At 45.6% G+C, this 8128-nt stretch overlaps 1 pseudogene; it reads left to right on the top strand.

Annotated features, from left to right (window-relative positions):
• Positions 1-2164: 2164 nt before the first annotated feature.
• On the top strand, positions 2165-3987 carry LOC102761984 (annotated as a pseudogene).
• Positions 3988-8128: the final 4141 nt, after the last annotated feature.

Here is an 8128-nt window from a genome sequence, read left to right on the forward strand (position 1 = left end):
GCAGCCTAAGTCCCCATCAGCAGATGAGTGGATTAGAAAATTGTGGTACATCTACACAATGGAACTACGCCACTGTAAAAAAGAAGGAACTCCTACCATTTGCAAAAGCATAGCTGGACCTGGAGAGCATTATGCCAAGAGAAAGATAAATATTACATGATCTCACTCATTTGTGGGATATAATGAAGAACATAAGCTGATGAACAAAAATAAAACCAGAGGAAAATATTTTAGAATATAATAGAACTAATCCTGTTATTTGCAGATTTTTAATGTTTCCTACAACTTTTGTAATATACTATGTTAGTGCAGTAGTTTTGGTAATATCATTATATTTAAAAAATTTTTCTTGAAATATTAATGTTTATTTAAAGAAAAACATAAAATTTGATTTACAAAAAAAGAATATTTTTAAAAATAATTACCAAAAAAACCCCAAACAACAACAACAAATAAAATGGGTTCTCTCACTCTAATCTGGCCTGGGCCTGGGACCTCATGGATTTCTACCCCGTAATAATAGTAGGCCTGTCATCAGTGGGGTCCTGGGCAAATGACAGAACCTGGGAGCTCAACTTTAGGACTTCTCATGATTGCCCACTAAGGAGATGTTAAAGAAATGGTAGGGCTGGCCAACATGACTCTTTTCTTTAAAACATTAAAGCATATTGCTTCTAAGAATACTGAGGTTATTGGCCACCCTGTTTGGATGCACCCTCAAAAAAATCTATCCTGAAGGTGGGTGGGCCTATGGGTGTCTTGCACGACAGAGCTCCTTTATTGTGAACAGGTGTTGCATATCCAGCTGTTCTGTTAGCCAGGCCTGACCCCGTCAGCAAGTGCCACCATGGCCAGTTGAGTCTAGGGCTTGAGGCGGGCAGCAGCATGGGCAGCCACCCTGGCAAGGTTCTCATGCCCTCTGGAAGCTCACGCCTCTTTGCAGAGAGCTCAGAAATGAATAAATAAATGGTGAGTAAAGGGACAAATTGATCTTGCTCCAGATGAGAAAATATGCTCTGGCTTATGACAACTTTAATGAAAGACTCTGAGATTTGTCTACTGCTAAGACATTCCCTGCTAACCTTCCTTCTTCCAATGATCACAATGGGAAGAAGGGAGCACTAAACCACAAAATCCATAGGAATTCAGAGAAGGGAAAAAGCATTATGTTAAAACTTTAAAAATATGTGGGACTTGAAGGAAATGTTTATTTTAGATGGCAAAAAGATTGGGAGAAGTTATTCCAGGCAGGAAGAACAACAATAAAAAGGGCATGGAAGAAAAAACATGCTAATGTGAAGGGTAAGAGATCAGGTTGACCAAAGCATTTAGTGTTGCTGGAAACCAAGAGAACAAAGGTTGTGTAGGAGATGTTTCTGATGAGTGGTGGATCTTTAAGTTAGATTCAGGTCATTTATTTTTGTATTGTTAGTGCCTTGCCCAGACTCTGACACAGAATAGGTATTTAACAACTGTTTAATTACTGAGTGAATAAATACATGAGTGGATGAATGGATGCATGAATGAATTGGTTCTGGAAGAATAGTAATGCTATTGACCAAAATGGGAAGTTTAGACATGATAAATTATAGGTAATGGTAGAAAGTTCAAACAGAGATTTACTATAGGAAGTTGTCTGGAATTAAGAAGATGTGACTAGCCCTGGCCAGGTGGCCTAGCTGAGTGAAGCATTGTCCCATGCATCAAAAGCTTGTGGGTTTGATCCCTGCTCAGGACACATAGGTAGGTTGCAGGTTTGATCCCCCACTGGGGCGCATATAGAAGACAACAAATCTCTTTCTCTCTCTCTCTCTCTCTCTCTCTCTCTCTCTCTCTCTCTTAAATAAATAAATACATAAATAAATAAATAAATAGAGATGAAAACAAACACTAACGTTGGCAGTGCCAGGATGCGGCAGGCCAAAGGGCTTAAAGCAGGAGTGATCACTTGAGTTGTGAGGAGAGTTAAAGAGCTCCTGCTGCTATGTGTGTACGATGACTCGCTCAGTCTTAAGAGCAAATACCTGGGGGTCTTCGATCCACGAGCCTCCTGAGGGGTGAACTGTCTGTCTGCGACCTTGGCTGTCGCTGCTGCTCCAGAGTGCAGAACCCTCAGCCTGGAGGCGCAGCTGGCTGGCCCCAGGTCCCTGCCTTTGTAAGAGAGCCTTGAGCCACTCTTTGTGTTGCAGCTTTGCAGGTGAGGGTGACTATTGACTAGTGAAAAAAGGGACCCAAGGTTTCCAACTATCTTCTTACTGGCAGTGGAATGACCTTAGGAAACCTGCGATCCGTTCTCATTAAATAAATCTCTGGATTCCCATAGGCAATGGAAACTGATCTCAATTCCCAGGACAGAAAGGACCTGGACAATTTCATTAAGTTTTTTGCCCTCAAGACTGTTCAAGAGATTGTCACGCTCGACTTGGCAGGAAGATTTGTACTCGTTCATCTTCATCCCCAACGGGTTCAGATTGGTTCAATTTAGCAATCAGACATTCCAGAGGTTACATATGAAGCAAGGAAGGCACTGGCAGGGCAGCTGCCTGCCATTGGGAGATCTATGTGTGTGGAGGTCTCACTCAAGACTTCTGAGGGAGATTCCATGGAACTAGAAATTTGGTGTCTTGAAATGAATGAAAAGTGTGATAAAGAAATAAAAGTTTCCTACACTGTAGACAACAGACTGTCTTTGCTGCTGAAGTCTCTCCTGGCTATAACGAGGGTGACACCGGCTTATAGACTCTTCAGGAAACAAGGTCATGAATATGTCACATTGTACAGGATATATTTTGGTGAAGTTCAGCTGAATGGCTTAGGAGAAGGTTTCCAGACAGTTCGTGTGGGGATAGTGGGCACCCCCGTGGGCACCATCACTCTTTCTTGTGCTTACAGAATTAACTTGGCATTCATGTCCACAGGCAATTTGAGAGGACCCCACCTATCATGGGGATTATTATTGATCACTTTGTGGACCGTCCCTATCCCAGCTCCTTGCCCATGCACCCCTGCAATTACAGAACCGCTGGTGAGGACACTGGAGTAACGTATCCTTCTGTGGAAGATTCTCAAGAAGTGTGTACCACCTTTCTCCATCTCACCTCCATCCCAGCTAATGGTTCCAGGGAAGGAAGGTGGGGTACCTCTTGTTCCCTACCAGCCTGCTCACGGTCCCCAGGCTGATCAGGAGAGATTGGCAACCTACACCCCTTCTGACGGGTCCCACTGTGCTACCACACCTTCTAGCAGTGAGGACACAGAAACTGTATCGAACAGTAGTGAGGGACAGGCCTTTCCCCATGATGTCTTGGAGACCATATTTGCCAGAAAAGTGGAGGCTTTTGTCAACAAACCCATCAACCAGGTGACACTGATGAGTTTGGACATACCCTTTGCTATGTTTGCTCCCCAAAATTTTGAACTGGAGGATGCTGATCCCATGGTGAATCCTCCAAATTTCCCAGAGACTGAACCTCCTCTCCAGGGCAGCCTACCTTCTGATGGCTCCAGTGGTGGCAGCAGTGGCAATACCCATAACGACTTTGTCATGATCAACTTCAACCGGCTTTTTCTAAAGACGACATTCTTCCAATGGACTTGGGGACCTTCTATCATGAATTTCAGACCCCGCCTCAGCTGAACAACCTCCACATAGATATTGGGGCACAGTCTATGGCTGTGCACTTGGACTCACTACCAGAGAAACTGGCTGTGCACAAGAAGAATGTTCGAGAATTTGATGCCTTTGTGGAAACTCTGCAGTAAAAGCTGGTGTCCTCAAGTACCAGCAGCTTCCCCTTTTTGTGGTCCCAGGAGAGAGAGAGCCTCCCATTCATCAGCTGTTCCCATTCCTTGTCCTGCTCCAAGGCAGGTGGAGGGGAGGCTGGTTTCCCCCGTGGGGACCCAGAAGTCCCTGCTCTTGCCCCTCCTGGAGATTTCATGGCAGTAGCCAGGCCCTGTGAAAGCATTTGAGAGGACTCGCCCTCTGGCCTTGGAGATGTGGAAACTCTTTGTAACAAAAGGTCCTCTGCAGGTAGAGTCTGCTGCTTCCGTTCACAAAGGCGGCCCTCCCGTTCTTCCCACAAATGGCCCCTTGCCTGTCACCATTTGACATTCCAGCTTGTGGCCCAGAGATTGGTGTGGAGGCAGAGAGAGGAAGGAGACAGTGCTGGGAGGAAGGAAGGGCTCCTCGGGCTCTGTGTAGTCCCCTTTGGTTCTGGTATCTTCCTCTCTTCCTCCCTCTGCCCCTGTACTTTTGACAATATGACAGGCCTTCTGCCCTAGATGAGAACTCGAAAGTCAGCCATTCCCACCCTTGAAGGTTGTGCCAGCCCCACCCCCACAGAGGGTCTGAACAGCCCCAGCGGCTGCCTGTGCTCAGCTCCTCAGCTACATGGAAATCAAATCCTGTGTCTCTAGGGTTAGAGTTACAGAAGTTCTCTTCTCTTCCCTCCCCTGTTGCTGCTCCTTGGTTCTAGAATATGGTAAATATTTATTACTTTCAGAGAAGTCAGATATTTCATAAAGAAATTATGTTTGAGGTTAGATGTTTTCATTTGGGGAAGGTGAAGGGCCTCTTCCGGGGACAGGGCCTCCTCCTGAGGAGGTTCCCCAGATTCCAGGTTGCTGCTCTGGGGATCTCCCTTCCCACATATGGAAGGTGGGAACCAAGAATAGGGTTGGCAGGGGCAACAGGCCTCCCAGACTTGCTGCATTTGCACTGACAACAGGCTTTACCTGGGATACCTACATGTTCCCAGCAAGAGCCTGGATCTCTCATGGTGCCTGAGGTGACTGGCTTTGTTCTGGCAGCCGAAGAAGATGTGTGTGCTGTATGTGGTGACCCCTGGAGTCATGCCCAAGGGCATTATGTGTTCCCACTGGTGGGCCTGGGGAAGTCCAGGCAGGCCCCTCCTAAGGTACTTACTTCTGTTCCTCAGGGCTGCGTTATGGGCCCTTTTCCTCCTTTCACCTGGGCCTGGCCACCACCCTCCTTTAATCCCACCATCTGTACCCTGCCCTGAGGTTTACTCGTTCCTTGTTGAGAAACTAAAGCTGGCACATGATTGACTTAACCCTTCAGGTATTGTTACTTGGGTCGGTCAAGTAAGTGCCTGGTCTCACCCTCCTTGGCTGTCCCTCTCCCAGCCTAACTGGTTGTCTTGGCCATGGAAACCTAGGCTGCCCCTTTCCTCCTGACCCACCAGAGGTATTCATTGGCAGCAGCTGGAGCACATGGCCCTCAGTTGCTTGTAATAAATGCATGTGATGTCGTTCCCACGGACGAAGCTGAGCTCTGAGGGCTTGTGGGCCCTGATGCCATCTCCTGGCCAAGTGTCGAAGGTCCTGAGTGCACAGACTGAGTCAAAGCTTTTGGCCTTGATGTCCTAATTGTTGGCCTGTGCAAACAGCAACCTTTCTTCAGGACCCCATCAGTGAGAGGCCAAGGTATCTGAGCCCTGACTTGGAGCTGAGCTAGGGAGGAGCAAAGCAATGGTCAAGGCTGGCTTTTTCCCCTCAGCCCTGTACAATGAAAGGTGTAAGCCTAGACTGACTTCTGCAGCACTGTGGGGCGGGGCTGGGACCAGCCATCTGTCTCCAGAGGGCAGAGTCCCTCCCTTCTCCAGCCTACCTGGTTTGGATATACTGAGTTAGACTCTAAAATGTGTTCAGATTTCCAATAAATTCTTTTCTATACTTTAAAATAAATAAACAAACAAACAAACAAATAAATAAATAAATATCCTCAGGTGTGAATTTTAGAAAAGTGTGTCTAGATGTGGAGGTTTATGAATCATTATTACAATGGCAACTAGAGACATGAGTCTGGATAAGCTCTTGAGGGCAGTTAATGTAAAAATTGAAAAGCAGAGGCAAGGACTAAGCAGTGGGATTTGTGCCTAAGGGAGTGGCAGGGAAAGAAGACAGAGTAGAAACCATAACATTTAGAGAACAAGAAAAGTAATGTAAAAAAACCTCAATACAGAGAATTTTTTCCTTTGAAATGGGAGGAGCAGCTGTGGCAAAGTCCAGAGACTGAGTAGGTGGAAAAGATGGGTTTTCACTCCCTAGGTATCCAAGGGGAGTACAGGTGGAGGGAGAAGCCAGGCAGGGAATAGCTGCAGAGCATTTTGACGGAGAACCTCCAAGACAGATAGAGAGAGGACAGGACCTTGTCGGATGGGGCCAGAGAGATTGTTCTGAGTAAGGGAATGATCTGCAAACTTGAAGTTTGAAAACCCATGGATGATCTTTAAGGGCCAGGGGTGAAATGCAGTCTCCTAATCAGAGAAGCTGACCCAGAGCAAAGGAATAGAGAAATGCAGAAGCAACTCATACTTGGGGTTCAGGTTGTAAATTAGGCTGAGACCAGAACTGAGAATATCACACTCAGAAGATCTTTGAGGATGAATCTCTCAGCTATAATTTCAATAGCCAAGTCAATTAAGACAACAACTAGAAAGAAAATCACTAAAAAGTTTTTAAATTTAAAAAGGAAGCCAGGACTTTTATTTGATGGATCGTTGACTACAAAAACTCTGAAGGATTTTTGAAACCTTTGGTTATCAATGGTTTTCCCTGTGATGGTGGTCATCTTGAGAGAAAGCAGGAGAAGGGTGCCAAGGAGACCACACCCTGAGTCACTCCTAGCGTTAGAGTGGAAAGCACCTGAGGATAGAGGTTTGTTTCAAAAAAAGAGGAAAAACAGTTGAGAATTTTTGAGGCTGAAGGAAGAAAGAAAGGGATGAAGATAGGCAGGCAGGGAGGTAGGAAGGACGGCTGTGTAGGGACCAGTTCAGGAACCTGAAGGTTGAGCCTTGGACCTTGCATATGAGACCCACTGTACAGAGAATGTGGGTCGCAGTGCGGTTTCCTCAGAGTTTTGAAGTCCCATAGATCCAGAGTCAAATTCTGCCCTTTCTGCTCACCAGCTGTGCTCCTTGGACAGATTACGCAATCCTCAGCTTCTCACTTATAAAATGACTTAAGAACAATAAAACCAACAACAAAAATAGAATAATTTTCTCACTTATGAAATGAGAACAATAAAACCAACAACAAAAATAGAATAATCTACCCCTTAGAATTCTTGTGAGAATTAAATAAAATAATGCACCTATTATAGAACTTAACATTTAATAAATGGTAGTTTCTTAACAAGACTATCTTAACTCTTTGGACCCCAATGGTCCTGTTGAATAAACAGACCCTGGACACGGGAACATCTCTGTGCCAGGTGGTAGAAGGGCATGTCACTTGTTTTCCAGAAGGATGGGCAACCTATGGGGTGCCATTTAAAGCCAAGACACTCAAATGAGACCCAAAGGAGAGAAATCTGCTAATGAGTCCATTAAGATAAAGAGGTAAGAATGTCAGCTTTGGACCATCTGTCTTGTTCTGGCAGCTCATGCTGTTTAAACCCCATCCCCTCAGCCTCATCCAAAACTTGCCAATGCCATTGATTGGTGCTAATCTGAGTGGGTGTACATTATCCCAAGTGTCAACTCGTCACTGTTTGCTTAGCTTACATGAAATCACGGCTACGCAGAAGTCAATGTGTGAAATCTTTGTATCAACATATATGAAATGAAAAGGTTCTAGCTGGCAGGTGCAGGTTTTTAGACAGATTAAAACTGACAAACTGGCGTGGTTCACAAGGAAGGCAATGATCAGGTCCAGGGTTGTCCCAGGTTTTGGAAATGGCATGCTGAGGAAAGGAATGCATTGCTGCCAGTGGGTAAAGGGAGGCTTGTTTATAACAAAGGGCTTGGGTGTACACAAATACTGATAGCTTCTTCTGAAGAACTCATTTGTTTTTAGCGGGGTTGGCTTTTCCCCTGGGAACCAACAAGACAAATAAAGGGTTAATGACTTGAGCAAGGTCGCAGTGGCTAGTGGCAGTGCCAGGACAGAAAGGAGGAGCTTGGACCCACTACTCCCAATCACTGAACGCTCTGATGCTCAGATGGAGAGACACTCACCTTTTGCCCTCTGGACAACTTCTCACTCCAAGAAATGATGGAGGGAGCTCTCCCTGTGCGGTAGTCACACGCCTCTGACTGGATTCTACAGCAGACTGATCAGGGCAGAAATCGGCAAATTTTGCACAATACTGTTCTGCACTTAAATT

The sequence above is a fragment of the Myotis davidii genome, unplaced genomic scaffold (assembly GCF_000327345.1).
Source record: "Myotis davidii unplaced genomic scaffold, ASM32734v1 scaffold203, whole genome shotgun sequence".
Taxonomy (NCBI): domain Eukaryota; kingdom Metazoa; phylum Chordata; class Mammalia; order Chiroptera; family Vespertilionidae; genus Myotis; species Myotis davidii.